This window comes from Hyperolius riggenbachi, chromosome 12 (assembly GCF_040937935.1).
Source record: "Hyperolius riggenbachi isolate aHypRig1 chromosome 12, aHypRig1.pri, whole genome shotgun sequence".
Classification (NCBI taxonomy): Eukaryota; Metazoa; Chordata; class Amphibia; order Anura; family Hyperoliidae; genus Hyperolius; species Hyperolius riggenbachi.
The window spans coordinates 29,420,874-29,439,721 of NC_090657.1; the positions used below are offsets into that span (position 1 = coordinate 29,420,874).

Genomic DNA, 18,848 nt, shown 5'->3' on the forward strand with positions numbered 1-18,848 from the left:
TCACTCGCCGCCGCCGCCGCATACGTGTCTGCGCTGCGCAGACCCGACAGAGCTCTGAGCTATATAGCTCAGAGCTCTCTAAGCATCTTTGTATTTTGGCTCCAAGGAGCCCCATTGGTCCTTAGCAGACCAATGGGGTTCCTTCAAATCAGAAGGAACCCCATTGGTCTGCTAAGGACCAATGGGGCTCCTTGGAGCCCAAATACAAAGATGCTTTAGAGAGCTATGAGCTATATAGCTCAGAGCTCTGTCGGGTCCATGCAGGACGCTAAGTCCCCGCCGGCTCCGCTGCCCTCCCCGCCTCTCCCACATGTCACCCACATGTCACCCACATGTGGGTGACAGATGTGGGCGGGGTGGACAGCGGGAGCTGCGGGGACTTAGCGTCCTGCACGGACGCGTAAGTGTATGCTGCGGCGGCTGAGCGGCGAGTGACGTCGGGTGCGGCGTAGTTACAATGTAACAAAGTTGTTACATTGTAATAACTTTGTTACATTGTAACTGATAGAACATTTCCGAGGCTATTTCGAGGGATCATTTATTTAAAGGGACAGGTAAGTATTAATCGTTAATTAAGAATATTAACCTCCCCAGTGTTCAATTTTCCCAGGATTTCTTAGCAAAAAGTGATAAAATGTATTTTTAAAACTTTTTTTCCTGTAACTTGCCAAAATGTGTCAAGCAAGGGTCTAATATACAGTGCAGGAGAGTATTGGTGTGTATGCACTTTTATACTGTTCACAGCATGTTTTTATGGATGGACATTTCTGTCCATACCGCTGGGGAGGTTAAAGGACTTTTTCGTGGTTATGTTTTTTGTTCAATTACAATACTTTTCTAAGTGTTTGTGTGTTTATTTACTTTTAACTCTTAAAGGAAATTGGTAAGGGGTACAAGTACCTCTATACTCATTTCTCCTGGGAGGGGGGGTGGGCATCTGGGGGACCCCTTTTTAAAGGGGACTCCCAAATTCCACCATGAACCCCCCCCCCCACCCAGGAAATCGCGGCCTCCACCTCCACCGCCCATCTGAGGTGGAGAAGAGCCCCTTGTCCTTGGATTGGACAAGGGCTCAGAGGGGGAGGGGAAAGCTTGGCTGCCCCTCCCCTTCCGAGACCCCCCAATCCATGGACCATGCGGGCTGGTATAGTCAGGGTGCGGAGCCCCACGCGGCAGGTGCTCCGCATTCTGGCTATCCCAGCCTGCATGGGGGACAAGGGGTTAAAGAGGTCTGGGAGGGGGGACCCCACGTCGGTTTTTTTTTTTATATTTCCCACACTCAGAACGAAGTAAGTAAAACTCTTCCCACTTGGGGGAATCTATGAAAATAATACACTATTGTAACCTGTGCAAAAAAACCTGACATTTTCTGCATTTGAAAGACATTTTCGCCCTTGAAACTTAAAAATCGATTTTCTCAAAAACTATAAGGTCTTTTTGAAAAAAAAAATTTTCCTCTTATTCCCACTGATCCCCTTAATATACCCTGGGGATTTGGTGTTCCTAAACTTTAAGCAGGCTTTGCTATTAACCGTTAAAGTCGGAGGGTTTTTAAATGTTTACATTTTTCCTTTGAAACTTTAACATCGATTTTCTCAAAAACTATAAGGTCTTTTTGAAAAAAAAAAATTTCCTCTTATTCCTCCTGATCTCCTTAATATATTCTCCAAATTTGAGGCTCTTAGCATTTAAGGGGGCTTTGCTATTAACCCTTAAAGTCGGCGATTTTTTTATATTATACGGAGCGTTACGGTTTAACACGAAATTACGGTAGCGTTTAATGCGAAATTACGGCATGAACGAAACGTGAAATTACGTGTTGAAAATTACGCTTACGGTATTTTCAATTACGATTTTGATGGTAATTACGCTACTGTAATTTCGCATCGTAATCGCAAATTTCGCATGCGTAATTTTAGTAATGCGAAATTACGAAAATTTCAGCTCAACTCTAGAGTTGACCAATCCATTTAGGGAGAGGGAGAGCTGACCAATCCACTTAGGGAGAGGGAGAGCTGACCAATCCACTTAGGGAGAGGGAGAGCTGACCAATCCACTTAGGGAAAGGGAGAGTTGACCAATCCAACCAGTCAATCGCCTATATACAGTTATATACTGGGTACCACATACAGTACAGCACCAGTATCTGTTCATACATAGCACCAGTACATGATGTTTTTTACATTTTTATCTGATGTGCGTTGGAAGAGGGGGGTAGTCTTATACTCTAAATTTTAAATGGAAAAGTTGGGGGGTCGTCTTATACGCCGGAATAAATATCAACATATCTGACAAAAGGAGAGAAGTCCAGTCTACAGCAAATCTGTCATCAGCACTTCCACCGCATGTGGAAGTCTGGTGGATCCAAGTTCTGTGAGTGTTCCTGTATACTGCCAGTGCTGAGCTTGTAACAGATTATTAGCAAGTGCAACACACCAAGTATCAAGTATATGAGTATCAAACCAAGCGCTGAGTGGTGCTGGCGGTAATCTCTGCCCATTAGTGCATTAGAGTAGGGTTTTTCTCTGCTTTGCTTTTGTATATTTTTTGAGCTGAGACACCAAATATAAAGCAGCATTTAGTGAACAAAAACTGCAATATATGCAAAAGAGATCAGAAATAATGCAGGCATAGTGAACCGCATACATGTAAGTTAAGGCACCGGGAAAATTGGTCGCAGGGCAATGACAAAAAAAACAGCTCACCCTGCTTCAGCAAAAATCCTGGCGGCGTTAATTACTATTCCCCCTCCAGGTTACCATGGACTCAGGAGGCAAGACGTAATTTGACTGCCAGCTTCTGCTGGTGGCCGAATTGTGCTGTTTTCATAGTAATTTGCGCTCTGACTTTTGACGGTGCCAAATTGCTGTCTTAGCACCCCTGTAGCCGTAATTCACAGTACGGCCTACGGCGGCGCATAGTGCACCCAAATTTCCTGACCATTTGTGACTATCTCTGTGTGCCACTCCCATTTCCCAAGCACAGTAGTACAAATCCAGGGTGATACTAAAAGTACAAAGTCAGAATCAGGTTTAGGAACACAGAAAAGGGTCAGAGACTGGGAATAATAAGAAAGAATTAAGACCAGGAGTTCAAATGGAGAACCAACTAAAACTCTGGCAGATTCCATATAAAGGGTGGAGTCCTTAGATAGGGAGTTTAAACTTTGTATTGACCCCAAATACAGCAGATGGCCCATCTAGTAGTGGACAGTAAAAGTGCAAGACAGTCCCGATAAAACCATCTGCAGTAGAAAGAAAGGAACTTCAGTTTGGTTGAAAGCATGCAAAGGACCACATGCATGTACATTTTGATAATTGCAGCACATTGTGACTTCTCTTGGTCTGGGATAGAGAAGAGATTTACTAAATTAATAGCACACAGTCTGCCCTGTACATGATGGTGGTGCTATTGTTGGCATATACAGGGGCGTAGCAATAGGGGTTGCAGAGATTGCGACCGCATCGGGGCCCTTGGGCTAGAGGGGCCCTCCCTCTACTGCAGTATTAGCTCTCTATTGGTCCTGTGCTCATAATAATCACTTCTATAGATACTTTGAATAGTAGTAATCATTAACAAACTGCTCCCCATCCCCCTCTTGCACCTCTGACACTGTAGCTGCCATTGGCAGGTTTTGGTGCGCCGTATCAATTGTTATGTATAGAGTGCTAGGGGGACCCATTGTAAAACTTGCATCAGGGCCCACAGCTCCTTAGCTACACCTTGGTCATATAACTATTCACCCGAATACTCCCAGACACTACATTTCAGCTCCATTTCACCATTACAGCTTCAATACTTTGGATTACAAAATCAATTTTGCCAGGGTAATTGGCAATGTCAACTTAAACAAATCCTGGCACTCTAATGAGATCACAAGCAAATGTGTATTCAGGCAGGGAACACACTTGACTGTTTTCGTGCGCGTTTTCTGCACAGAAAAACTGAGAACGCATGTTAATCAATGTGCTAGTACACACTTACTGTGTTGTTCGCGCGCAGAATTAAAACTGACATTCTGCATCCTGATTCTGCACATTTTGGCAGTTTTCTGTATCAATTACATCAGCTGCTGTGAAAAAATGCACGCGTTTTCTTGCATGGAAACACACTTAGTGTGCAGAAAAAGTATGCAGAAAAACGCGCGCGGAAAACTGAAAGTCAAGTGTGTTCCCTGCCTCAGTATTCTGTTGTATTTAAGGCCTCTTTCACAGTAGGACGTTGCGTTTTGACGCAATGCAAATTACAATGCAATGCCCCAAAAAAGTCGCAACGCAACTTAATGCCCGGTTACGGTCGCATACAGTAGAGCATACAGGCCATGAAAAGTATGTTTCCAAGTCATTGCTGAGCATGTGCAAACAGTCCAACGCAGCTAATAATGTGTATAACGCACGGCATGCAGTACTTTCACTTAACATGCAGCGTTAGTCACCAGCGCAACGTGTGCACTGTGAATGGGGCATTGATTTTTCATTGCAGTGAGTTATTCTGCGTTAAATGTTGTTTTAACGTGCGACTTTAACGTCGCTCTGTGAAAGAGGCCTAAAACTATGGTGCATGGTCTACTTTAAATATAGAACCTGTATATTCTTACACCTAGAACTGCTGGCCCAAGCTCACTTTTTATGGTAAGATGTTGTTTTTATGGCTATATTGACTATACGAGTTCAATGGGTTACTAGACATTGCTAAGTCTGTTCCAGGTAGACGCATGGAACAATAGCAGACGGTTGCCCAGCTGTAGCTAGTGTTCTTACGGCTGTTTACATCTACTCTGGTAGCCTTGAAGACCACCAAGGCAGTAACTGCATACAATTTGTGGTTAACACCTCCAGAGATAAAAGAACCTTCATCATAAGTAGGTTACAGGAGTACCAGGCTACTTTGGTGTCTGTGGGATTGATGTGACATGCTACTTCGCAGCTGTCAGCTAATATCTCTTGCAGCATTTGCTTCCACCAGCTTGATGTGACCTTTCATGGCTCAGTAATTATGACCTATTGCAAATTGTGTGACTTTACTGGAACTCTTTGCATAGCCTCCTCTACATGCATCAGTATATTCCAGCTGTCAGAGACAAGTCATTTCCTGTTTTTGTTTCAGGGCACAGTGACTTGAAGCTAACCGAAACAGGAAAGCTTGGGCTGAAGACTTTGAACAAATCCATGTCTGGGTTGTACAGCTGCAATCAGTCTCGTAAGTGCACCATGCCTGGTGGCGCGCTTCAAAAGGATGCATCACTCATTTTTTTTTCAGCTTCTGTTCTTTATTATAACCCTAATATCTAAAGTAAGTGAAAACAGTCCAGTTTTGAATCAGTAGAAAAGGTGGTCACTGTGGGGATACCACGGTCACCTGTATGCCAAGAAGAGACCAAGAGCCAAATGGCGCAGTATTGTGGGGTATTAGATGATAGATTGCAGTACAAGAGTATTTATACTCACAAATGGTTGGTCCTTCTTGGTTGTAGATAACACCACACCCAGATGGTGAACACCTCCAAAGGAGATGTAATGTATAGTACTGGGGCGGTAGAGGCACCCAGAGATAGGTAATGTGATGAAACAAAAAATAATACTAAGGTGGAGGGAGGTGTCTTTACCACTCCAGATAGAGGAACCCAAACCACAGGGTTAATGTAAAAAAATGTAATTATTTATTCAGCACGATTAAAAGGACAACACGTTTCACGGGTCCCAGCCCACTTCTTCAGGTCAATACAAGTGCCATATGGTCACAAGTAGGGTTGCTCGGATACCCCCAATCACAATTCGAGTGATCACGAATTTGACTCCGCTCACTTTCGAATTGACTCGTGCTCATGATCATGAATAGAAACAGATATCCGACTCGAGTTCAGTTTTGAGTCGAATAACTGCATGTAATCAAGAGTCGTGATTGGTGATTAAAACCTGCCGATTTTAACAGTTAATAGCAAAGCCCCTTTACATGGTGTAAACACCAAATTTGCCAGATATATTAAGAAGAACAGTGGGAACAAGAAGAAAAAATTTTTTATCAGGAGGATCCCCATTGGTCTGTTAAGGAACCAATGGGGAGCCTTGGAGGGAAATTTAAAGATGCTTTTCTCTCAGCTATAGTTAGTATAGCTTAGAGCGCGTCCTATGCGGACGCATTGCAGACGGCTCCCGCTGTCCTCCCCACCTGCCCACGCTTATCACCCTCACCCATGCTGGCACCCATGGGTGCACTGGGTTCCAGGATGGGTGTGGGAGGCAGGGAGGACAGCGGAAGCCGGCAGTATATCGTCCGTATAGGCGGACGTGCTCTTGGCTATACTTAGTATATCTGAGAACTGCGGCGTCTGTGGTGGTGGCGGCAGAGATCTTCAATCAAGTTGTTAGTGTTACAGAAGATCGCAAGATTAGAGGATATTGGCAAGGGACCTTTTCCCGAGGATATTGGTGTGGGAACATTTTTTTTAAAGGTGCAGGTTAGGGTTGCAACAGTATGAAATTCCACGGTATGATAACCATAAAAAAAAATACCACGGTATGATGGTATTACGGTATACGGTATTGTACAATTATTTGGACCCGCCCCCCCCCCCCCCCCCCCCCTGTAGCCAGTAGTAGGTGGCCGCAGCATAGGTAGCCAGGGATAGGTGTAGCTAGTAGTAGGTGGCCGCAGCATAGGTAGCCAGGGATAGGTGTAGCCAGTAGTGGGTGGCCGCAGCATAGGTAGCCAGGGATAGGTGTAGCCAGTAATAGGTGACTGCAGTATAGGTAGCCAGCGATAGGTGGCCTCAGTATAGGTAGTCAGTGATAGGTGTAGTCAGTAGTAGGTGCTCGCAGCGTAGGTAGCCAGGGACAGGTGTAGCCAGTAGTAGGTGCTGGCAGCATAGGTAGCCAGGGACAAGTGTTGCCAGTAGTAGGTGCTCGCAGCATAGGTAGCTAGTGATGGTTGTAGCCTGTAGTAGGTGCTCACAGCATAGGTAGCCAGTGACAGATGTAGCCAGTAGTAGTGCTTGCAGCATAGGTAGCCAGTGACAGGTGTAGTCAGTAGTAGGTGGTCGCAGCATAGGTAGCCAGAGATAGGTGTAGTCAGTAGTAGGTGCTCGCAGCATAGGTAGCCAGGGACAGGGTGTAGTCAGTAGTAGGTGCTCGCAGGATAGTTAGCCAGGGACAGGGTGTAGTCAGTAGTAGGTGCTCGCAGGATAGGTAGCCAGGGTTAGGTGTAGCCAGTAGTAGGTGCTTGCAGCATAGGTAGCCAGGGTTAGGTGTAGCCAGTAGTAGGTGCTCGCAGGATAGGTAGCCAGGGACAGGTGTAGTCAGTAGTAGGTGCTCGCAGGATAGGTAGCCAGGGTTAAGTGTAGCCAGTAGTAGGTGCTCGCAGCATAGGTAGCCAGAGATAGGTGTAGTCAGTAGAAGGTGCTCGCAGCATAGGTAGCCAGAGATAGGTGTAGTCAGTAGAAGGTGCTCGCAGCATAGGTAGCCAGAGATAGGTGTAGCCAGTAGTAGGAGGCCGCAGCATAGGTAGCCAGAGATAGGTGTAGCCAGAAACAGGTGGCTGCAGCACAGAGAGCCGGGGGGGAGTAAGAGGGGACGCAGCAGCAGGGATAAATACTCACATGCCGGCAGCCAGGTCCTTCACTGATGTACGGGCTTTCATTGTACTTCATGTTCTTGCATCATCTTGTAATAGCACCCAGTGGGCGCTGTTTCAAGGAAATGTGATGCAAGAACAGGAAGTAAAATGAAGCCCGGGTACATCGTGAAGGACAGAGCTGGCTTCTCGCAAGTGAGTATTTGTATCCCCGCCGCTGTTCGTGCGCTCGTCGCTGCGTTGCATCCCCGCCGCTACGTTGCCCCGTCCCCTAAAACCGGTAAAACGAGATTGTGCACGGTATGGTTACCATTCACAATCAAACCGTGATATATCGTAATACCGGTATATTGCGGCAACCCTAGTACAGGTAAATACGGGGCTCCGCATTCTGGCTATCCCAGCCTGCATGGGGGACAAGGGTTACAGAGGCTCGGGGGGGGGACCATGTCATTTTTTAAAAACATTCTCACACTCCGCACATATAAAACATTTTAAAAATAGGAAAATAATATTTTTCCCCACTATCTTTTTAACATATCCTGCAAATTTGGTGTTTCTGTTACGGCCAGAACCCGAAGTGTGGCCACTTCGCATTCTGGCCGGCCACTTCGGGTTCGGGCCGGCCAATGTGCGAACTGGCCGCTGCGCTGTGGCCAGTGTTAGAAATGGAATGTTTCCCTCGCAAGATTAATATGTTTTGTGGCCGTCTCTGGCCAAATGTTGCAAACGTTAGGTAATTTAATGAAATGAAGCCGGCGGCTTCCGTTCTCTCTCCTCCCCCCTGCCTCCTCTCCTCCCCAATACTAGCAGCCGGATGGGGGAGGGGGGGAGGCGTGTCCCCCAGAGTCGTTTGTCGCGGCAGGCAATCCTGCCGTTCTTGCAGAGCGTGTGCTGGCAGAAGCGATGTCTGCAGCCTCCCCGTTCTGCTTCCCTGCAGCCACGAACGACTCTGGGGGGACTCGCGTGTCCCCCCTCCGCCCCCCGCAGCGCCCATAGGAGAAAGAGAGAGAGAGGCAGGGGGAGGAGAGATAGCTTCAGCCGCTTATTGCCACCGGCTTCATTTCATTAACTAAACTAACTTTTGCAACATTTGGCCAGAGACGGCCAGAAAACACATTAATCTTGCGAGGGAAACATTCCATTTCTAACATTGGCCGCAGCGCAGCGGCCAGTTCGCACATTGGCCGGCCAGAACCCGAAGTGGCCGGCCAGAACGCAAAGTGGCCACACTTCGGGTTCTGGCCGTAACATTTCTAAGATATACATTGGGATGCGAAAGTTTGGGCAACGTTGTTAATCATCATGATTTTCCTGTATAAATCTTTGGTTGTTTCTTACGATAAAAAATGTCAGTTAAATATATCATATAGGAGACACACATAGTGATATTTGAGAAGTGAAATGAAGTTTATTGGATTTACCGAAAGTGTGCAATAATTGTTTAAACAAAATTAGACAGGTGCATAAATTTGGGCACCACAAAAAAGAAATGAAATCAGTATTTAGTAGATCCCCTTTTGCAGAAATTACAGCCTCTAAACTTCAAATTTGATGGCTTCCATGCATGGACAGCTCTTTTTAACTCACGCCACAGATTTTCAATTATATTCAGGTCCTGGGACTGAGATGGGGCCATTCCAGAACATTGTACTTGTTCCTCTGCATGAATGCCTTAGTGGATTTTGAGCAGTGTTTATGGTTGTTGTCTTGTTAAAATATCCAGCCCTGGAGCAGCTTCAGCTTTGTCACTGATTCCTGGACATTGTCTCCAGAATGTGCTGATACTGAGTGGAATCGATGCGTCCCCCAACTTTGACAAGATTCCCAGTCCCTGCACTGGCCACGCAGCCCCACAGCATGATGGAACCACCACCATATTTTACTGTAGGTAGCAGGTGTTTTTCTTGAAATGCTGTGTTGTTTTTCCTCCATGCATAACACCCCTTGTTATGCCCAAATAACTCAATTTTAGTTTCATCAGTCCACAGCACTTGTCCAAATGTGCTTTAGCATACCTGAAGCTGCTCTGTTTGTGCTGTGGGTGGAGAAAAGGCTTCCTCTGCATACAGCATCTCCTTGTGTAAAGTGCGCCGAATGGTTGAACGATGTGCAGTAACTCCATCTGCAGCAAGATGATGTTGTAGGTCTTTGGTGCTGGTCTGTGCGTTGACTGACTGTTCGCACCATTCGTCGCTTCTGTTTATCCGAGATTGTTCTTGGTCTGCCCAAACTTTCGCACCCCTTTGTAAGGGGGCTTTGCTATTAACTGCTAAAGTTGGCGGGTTTTGTTTCATTAATGAACTGTCATTTACCGCATTTAAATGTATACTTTTTTCCTTTGAAATTTTAAAATCGATTTTCTCAAAAAGTGTAAGGTCTTTTTGAACAAAAAAATGTTTCCTCTTGTTCCCACTGTTCTTAATATATCTGACAAATTTGGGGTTTATACCATGTAAGGGGCTTTGCTATTAACTGCTCGACGGCGGATTTTGGCGGTTTAATCACTGCCGCATCCGGATTTGAGATCACGGGTTAACCTGTGATCACGGCCGAATTTCGAGTGCAATCACGGGTGCACTCGAATTCGGATCAACGATTACAGGTCCGAATTTGAGTGGCTGAATTTTGGAAAATTGACTCGTGACCAGGGATTACCCATGATCACGAATTTGTGATGAGCATCCCTGGTCACAACCATATTTTAAAGGCACTTGTATTGACCTGAAGAAGCGGGCTGAGACCCATGAAACGTGTTGTCCTTTTAATCATGCTGAATAAATAATTACATTTTTTTACATTAACCTTGTGGTTTGGGTTCTTCTATCTGGAGTGGTAAAGACACCTCTCTCCACCTTATTATTAGTTTTTGTTTCATCACATTACTTATCTTTGGGTGCCTCCACCCCCCAGTACTAAGTTTTGAATCAGGATGGTATCCCCTCTGTAATCCATTCCGATTACATTGGGGATACCCTCTGGGATCAAAAATGAGTTTAGGGAGTTATATCATAAATTATACAACCCCCTCATCAACAGTCAAAACAAAGTTTTCGATTTATTGCGGAGAGTTATTGCTCGGTATTGGATACACAGTTGAGTGATACCTTGGAGTCAGCAATCACAGAAGCAGAATTCTTTAAAGTATACCGGAGATGTCATGAATTGGTGTATATTATTTATACTTATCTAGGGCTTCTTCCAGCCCCATGAGGGGGCGTCTTCTCCGGCCCCTCCATTCACTTGTCATCCCCCTGATAATCTGGCCAGTCACAGCCAGTCGTGCGCTGTCCTGTGACCGGGAGTGTTCAGCGCCTGCCCAGTACTTCTGTGCAGGTGCAGAATGATCCTGGCCGCGGGAACACAGAAGGGGTGCAAACACCGCTGAGATGCGCATGTGCAGAAGATCGCGGCTGGACAAATTACCCGGGGGGTGAACAAAAGAACTGAGTGGCCGGAGAGGGTGAAGGGGGAGCCCGGACACCTCATGGGGCTGGAGAAAGCACCAATACACAAATGGAGGTTTCCTTTAAAGGGACACTTAAGTCAGACAAAAAAAAATGAGTTTTACTCACCTGGGGCTTCCAATAGCCCCCTGCAGCTGTCCGGTGCCCTCGCCGTCTCCCTCCGATCCTCCTGGCCCCGCCAGCAGGCACTTCCTGTTTCGGTGACAGGAGCTGACAGGCTGGGGACGCGAGTGATTCTTTGCGTTCCTAGCCACAATAGCGCCATCTATGCTGCTATAGCATATATCATATACCACATAGCAGCATAGAGGGTGCTAATGTGTCTAGGAACGCAAAGAATCACTCGCGTCCCCAGCCTGTCAGCTCCTGTCACCGAAACAGAAAGTGGCTGCCGGCGGGGCCAGAAGGATCGGAGGGAGACGGCGAGGGCACCGGACAGCTGCAGGGGGCTATTGGAAGCCCTGGGTGAGTAAAACTCATTTTTTTTGTTTGACCTAAGTGTCCCTTTAAGACCATTCTGAGTCTAACATCAGTGAAGAGCCCCGGCCCGGATAGCTTCACTGCAGAATTTTATAGGGTCTTCCGGGACAGTTTGGCTCTTTTATTCTGTTAACTGATCAATAACCAAAAGGTTGCTAGAATCTTTTCTGATCTGAACAATACTACCTCTATCACCTTAAAGGGACTCCGAGCACTACTCATGGGCATGCCTTTAACCACTTGCCAACTGCCCACAGCCGATTTCCAAGTTAGTGGAAAATGACACTTTGTGAAAAAAAAAAATCAATTTCCGCTAACTTGTGACAAAAAATAAAATCTTCTATGAACTCACCATACTACTAACAGAATACCTTGGGGTGTCTTCTTTCTAAGATGGGGTCACTTGTGGGGTTCCTATACTGCCCTGTCATTTTAGGGGCCCTAAACCGTGAGGAGTAGTCTAGAAACCAAATGCCTCAAAATGACCTGTGAAATCCTAAAGGTACTCATAGGACGTTGGGCCCCTTAGCGCAGTTAGGGTGCAAAAAAGTGCCACACATGTGGTATCGCCGTACTCAGGAGAAGTAATATAATGTGTTTTGGGGTGTATTTTTACACATACCCATGCTGGGTGGGAGAAATATCTCTGTAAATAGACAATTGTGTGTAAAAAAAAAAATCAAAAAATTGTAATTTACACAGATATTTCTCCCACCCAGCATGGGTATATGTAAAAATACACCACAAAACACATTATACTACTTCTCCTGAGTACGGCGGTACCACATGTGTGGCACTTTTTTGCACCCTAACTGCGCTAAGGGGCCCAAAGTCCAATGAGTACCTTTAGGATTTTACAGGTCATTTTGAGAAATTTGGTTTCAAGACTACTCCTCACGGTTTAGGGCCCCTTAAATGCCAGGGCAGTATAGGAACCCCACAAGTGACCCCATTTTAGAAAGAAGACACCCCAAGGTATTCCGTTAGGGGTATGGTGAGTTCATAGAAGATTTTATTTTGTCGCAAGTTAGAGGAAATTGATTTTTATTGTTTGTTTTTTTTCACAAAGTGTCAATTTCCGCTAACTTGTGACAAAAAAAAATCTTCTATGAACTCACCATACTCCTAACAGAATACCTTGTGGTGTTGTCCCACCCAGCATGGGTATTTGTAAAAAATACACCCCAAAACACATTATACTACTTCTCCTGAGTACGGCAATACCACGTGTGGCACTTTTTTGCAGCCTAACTGCGCTAAGGGGCCCAAAGTCCAATGAGCCCCTTTAGGCTTTACAGGGGTGCTTACAATTTAGCACCGCCCAAAATGCCAGGACAGTAAACACACCCCACAAATGACCCCATTTTGGAAAATTGACACTTCAAGGTATTCAGAGAGGGGCATGGTGAGTCCGTGGCAGATTTCATTTTTTTTTGTCACAAGTTAGCAGAAATGGAAACTTTTTTTTTTTGTCTCAGTGTCATTTTACGCTAACTTGTGACAAAAAATAAAATCTTCTATGAACTCACTATGCCTCTCAGTGAATACTTTGGGATGTCTTCTCTCCAAAATTAGGTCATTTGGGGGGTATTTATACTATCCTGGAATTTTAGCCCCTCATGAAACATGACAGGTGCTCAGAAAAGTCAGAGATGCTTCAAAATGGGAAAATTCACTTTTTGCACCATAGTTTATAAACGCTGTAACTTTTACCCAAACCAATAAATATACAGTGAATGTTTTTTTTTTTAATCAAAGACATGTAGCACAATAAATTTGGACAAAAATGTATACAGAAATTTTACTTTATTTGACAAATTTTATCACAGAAACTAAAAAAAATCATTTTTTTTTGACAAAATTCATGTCTTTTTTGATGAAGAACCCCAAAGGACCGGCACCACACAAGGTTTAAATAGCTCAGTGGATGTTTATTGCAGCATCTAGCAATAAAAGGGCAACTTTGCCCTTTTATTGCTAGATGCTGCAATAAACATCCACTGAGCTATTTAAACCTTGCGTGGTGTCGGTCCTTTGGAGTTCTTCATTGTTTGACCCCTTGGTACAGGGGTGAGGACCAGGCAACACCATTCCTTTTGATTATTTTCTGTGGTGCTCCTGAGTTGTCGTTTTTGCTGGATTTCGTACTAACAACAGTACAGCACCATGACTGATACAGATGGACAAGTGGTGGACACCTTTTCCCATTCGGGTATGCAGGCTGCCTCTATCCTGGCGTCGGTGGGGTCTGGGACACCCTACCTCTCTAAACCCGGTGTTAAACCTTTGCAGTTTGAATTGGAGTCCCTCAAGAAGAATCTCATTGGCTTGGATCTACATGCAATAACATAAGCTGACTATTGTTGTGCTCATAGAATACCAAGGGGTATTAGGTCACATGTGGCCCCCCCAATTGTTTTCAAAAGATACTGAGTTCTGTGGCACCTGAAAAAATCTGGAACAAGGCATCCTATGACGCCATGTTACTCACAGTAGTCCGGATCCAGCAGGAGATACCAATCCTTGAGAACAAGATTGCCCAGATAATGAGCCAAATTAAAGAGCATCTCTCTGAGGATGATTGGACAAGCTATAAGGATGGCGTAGAGAAAAAGATGGAGCTGTATACCAAGACCCTGGAGGATGTGAAGAGATCCAAATTTAATCGTGACAAGGCAGATCACGTGACTGGATACGTTTACCCATGGCAGAAGGTGGTGACTGCATCACAGAAGACACCCTCACGACGCCCCAGGAGGATACCTCCAAGGAGGAGACCCATGGGAGAAGGTTCAGGGGCTGGCTCCTCTGCTTCGGAGGATGTTAATACCTCACGCAAGGCTTCACCAGCACGCCCCCAAGACGTAGGCAACGCAGAGGGGGCTGGCGGTACAGGCGCCGGCGCAAAAGGCAAACCACCTATCAAAGCCATGAACCTTCGACCTAGGCGGGGCAACTAGTGGAGGACACACTTGTAAATATTTCTGATTATGAACTGTCTGCCATTGAAACACAGGTTCTTAATTATGGACTTTCTTTTAGTCCCACCAATCTACCAGATTTTTTCAAATTAGAACAGGACCTCCACCGTTTTTTTAGAACACTTAAATTGAAACATTACTTTAGTGTTCCCCTCCCATTTTGATTTGAGGAGGCTGATGAAGATCTTGTGAACACATTACGTCTTAGAGACTCTGGCCTACGGAACACCAGCAGTTTTAAACCCCCGAGTCATGCTCTCATTGATTCTTATGTAGAGAGAGTATTAGATGATTTAAAACAGATTGAACAGGATTTCAGGGGTGGTTCTTTCAGGGTAGCACACAATCTTTCATGTTTGGAGGGTGCAGCCTTGAAATCTCTTCAGGAAAACCAGAATATTAAAGTTTGCCCGGCTGACAAGGGTGGTGCCGTAGTAGTCATGAATCGCAGCCAATATGATTATGAGATCAATCGTCAGTTGGCTGATGGAGATGTTTATTGGATAGTGATCCTTTGAATGGGATACAGAGATGTATAGCGGAGATGTTACAGACGGATTCCGAGGAAGCATATCATTGATCGTGAATTGTTTCATTTTTTGCAACGGCGGAGCCCATCCACACCACATTTTTAAGTTGCCCTTTTATTGCTAGATGCTGCAATAAACATCCACTGAGCTATTTAAACCTTGTGTGGTGCCAGTCCTTTGGGGTTCTAAATTGTTTGACCCCTTGGTACAGGGGTGAGGACCAGGCACACCATTCCTTTTGATTATTTTCTGTGGTGCTCCTGAGTTGTTGTTTTTGATGTCTTTTTTGATCAATGTAATAAAAACTAAAATTGCAGCAGCAATCAAATAGCACCAAAAGAAAGCTTTATTAGTGACAAGAAAAGGAGGTAAAATTCATTTAGATAGTAGGTTGTATGACCGAGCAATAAACCGTTAAATCTGCAGTGGTCTGAATGGAAAAAAAGGCTCTGGTCCTTAAGGGGTAGAAAGACTGTGGTCCTCAAGTGGTCAAGACTCTGACCAATACTGCAAAGTACTTAAAGATGCATACCTTTCTCTCCTCTTTCATTTGATCGTCATTCTACACCATATAGTTTTCGTTCGATTTCAATTTAAAAATTGCAGCTGCCATCTTGGATATGTTATAGCTTCCGGGTCACTCCTGTCTTCTCTGTTAGAGAAATGCACCACTGAATGAAGCAGGAAGAGGAAGTGACACGCATGGCCATTGCAAGAGGCTCCTCCAGAGGGGTCATAGCACGACTTTGTTGGAAGTAGTCTGTCTTAAAGGCATGCCCATGAGAGGTGCTCAGAGGCCCTGTAATTCCAAAGGAAGGCAAATCTCACTTAGAATGTTGTAATTACTGCCCCATATTTATTCGCAATATTGACATCTATGCATAAACACTGACAACCAGATTAGAAAACCAGTCGTTGAAAATCTGTTAGGCAGGGCCGGTGCTACCATAGAGGCAAAGGGGGCAATTGCCCCAGGGCCCCAGAGCTTGTAGGGGCCCCCAGTGGCTACAAGAGGAAAAAAATCGACCTTATAGTTTTTGAGAAAATAGATTTTAAATTTTCAAAGGAAAAAAAAATTCCCCTCTAACCACCCCCTGAGACACCCATCAATCACCTCCTGTCACCCCCCTAGCACTCCTATCCATCAGATCAGGCCCAATACAACCTGTCATCTAAAAGGCCACCCTGCTTATGACCGGTTCCACAAAATTCGCCCCCTCATAGACCAGAAAAACAGTAGGATATACCGCTCAACCGCACTATGGTAGACAGTGCAGGAACACAGGCAGCCGTGCCCAATGTAGACAGATCAAGAAAGGGAAGTCCGCACAGTTGTCTCCAATATCAAAAGTGTATCAAAATAATAATTTATTCAGGACGTATCCACAACCATCAGAAAGCAATCGACTAACATGTTTCGGACACCAGGTCCTTAATCATAGTTGTTGAACAGCTTAACAAGTGAGGTTTAAAAAGAAAAGAAAGGGGGATGGAGCAGTGGAGGGCAGGACAAGGCCACTCCCACCAATAGGCGGGAGAAGGGGAAAAAAGCCTCCCTCATGCCTCTACACATACCCCATAATAAAAAAGCATATTAAAAACCACACATGATCTAAAAAACAAGCAAAATACATGTATGAGGAGTGCATTAGCAGATGTAGCTCTTAAGCGAAAACAGTAGAAATTCAAATAAAGAATATATGTACATATGACATGTAACAAACATGACAACATGTAAACAAAAAGATCACTATCAATACAAAATCATATTACATTACACCAATTATCCAGTGACCAAAGCCAAATCCCACCTGGCGTTCATTCCCTTCGGAAATCTAGTCCCAAGACGAAAAATCCAGTATGCCTCCCTCTTTCGTATCATGGCATCTAGGTCTCCTCCCCTCTTGGGCAAAGAAACCTTCTCTATGCCCTGAAAAGAGAAACCCGACATGTCACCACCATGTGTGATACGATAATGTCTAGCGACATTGGAGATATTTTGGGTAGACCAATTGGCACCCAAAAAATGCTCCGAAATTCTAGCCCTGAGTGTCCTAGTGGTGCAACCAACATATTGGAGAGAGCAAATCCGACATGTAACCAAATAAATAACATTCCTGGAGTTGCAGTTAATAAAATGCTTGATGGTGGATCTAAACCCATTGGACAGGGACTCAACGACCTTAGTTCTAGTGTGTAATTCGCAATAGTTGCAGGTCGGGGTTGCACACCTATATGATCCCTTAACCGCTAGCCATGTAGAGGAGTCAGTCGATGAACTAAACAGCGTTGGGGACAGCAAATTGCCAAGGGTAGGGGCACGTCTACTTACAAAGGCAACGCCCTCCTGAATAAAAGGCCGCAATTCGTCATCACCCTCCAATATTGGTAAATATTTGTTAATGATGCGCTTGACATCCTGAAATTCGGAGCTATAGGTGGTGACGAATGCAGGCCTCCCATCAGGATCCCGGCAAGTGGCTTTGGCCCTTATCAATTGGTCTCTAAACATAGAAGCTGCCCGCTGTTTGCCCCTCTCAATGGTCCACCTAGGGTACCCTCTATCCAAAAGGCGCTTTTCCACTAGCTCAAACTCACATTTGGTGGTTGAATCTTCCGAGCAATTCCGGCGTGCCCTGATGAATTCGCCCACCGGAATTGCCCGGATGGTATGTGTGGGATGGCAACTGGTTGCCTGTAGCATGGAGTTACCAGCACAGGACTTCCTGTACGTCTTTGTGTGGACAATGCCCAGAGTCGGGTTACCCACCAGGGTCAGGTCCAAATAGTCAATCGATGTGGGATGCCATTGATGGGTGAACTGTAAGTTACACCGATTGTCATTAAGATGAGCTATAAATGGCTCCACTGAACCCGAGTCACCCCTCCATACCACCAGGATATCATCTATGAATCTCCCGTACCACGCAACCTGCTCAAGATGGCGCCCCCCACCCCCAAAGATGTGGAACTCCTCCCACCAACCCATGTAAAGATTGGCTAATGAGGGCGAGAATTTAGCCCCCATGGAGGCCCCACACCTCTGGAGGTAGAAGGCACCATCGAACATAAAATAATTGCGGGTCAGGAGATATTCAGTGGCAGCACAGATGAAAACACGGAGGTCAGAGGAGTAGCTGGAGTATCTGGCAAGATGGTATTGGAGGGCAGTCAGTGCCAAATGGTGGGGAATGCAAGAATACAAGGCTCTAACATCTATGGTGAGCCAGCTATAGTCAGACACCCAACTGAAACTCTCCATGCTAGCCAGCAGATGTGGCGGAGCGCCCGCCTTGTGTATTTTAGGGAGGTGGTGGAAAACTGGGACCACAGGCCGGGTTACCCCCAAATAATCAGCAAGTTTGTGGTCTAAAACCACCTCCCTAAAATACACAAGGCGGGCGCTCCTCCCGAGGGCAGACCGATTGTTGCGGGCATCGGCTCTCTGGGGGAGCGCCTCAGCGATTGGGTGGACTCCATGCTACAACCCCTGGTTAGGAGGTTACCGGGATATCTTAAGGATTCTAAACATCTGCTGGCTAGCATGGAGAGTTTCAGTTGGGTGTCTGACTATAGCTGGCTCACCATAGATGTTAGAGCCTTGTATTCTTGCATTCCCCACCATTTGGCACTGACTGCCCTCCAATACCATCTTGCCAGATACTCCAGCTACTCCTCTGACCTCCGTGTTTTCATCTGTGCTGCCACTGAATATCTCCTGACCCGCAATTATTTTATGTTCGATGGTGCCTTCTACCTCCAGAGGTGTGGGGCCTCCATGGGGGCTAAATTCTCGCCCTCATTAGCCAATCTTTACATGG

At 45.5% G+C, this 18,848-nt stretch overlaps 1 long non-coding RNA gene across 6 annotated transcripts in view; it reads left to right on the forward strand.

Moving 5' to 3' along the window:
* LOC137542335 (uncharacterized) overlaps positions 1-18,848 on the forward strand; it is a 437,024-nt gene that overhangs the window by 136,267 nt on the left and 281,909 nt on the right. For all 6 annotated transcript variants that reach the window (XR_011025404.1, XR_011025403.1, XR_011025401.1 and 3 more), the window contains exon 3: positions 5,107-5,199. This is a non-coding gene — a long non-coding RNA (uncharacterized lncRNA). The remainder of the gene's footprint in view (positions 1-5,106; positions 5,200-18,848) is intronic.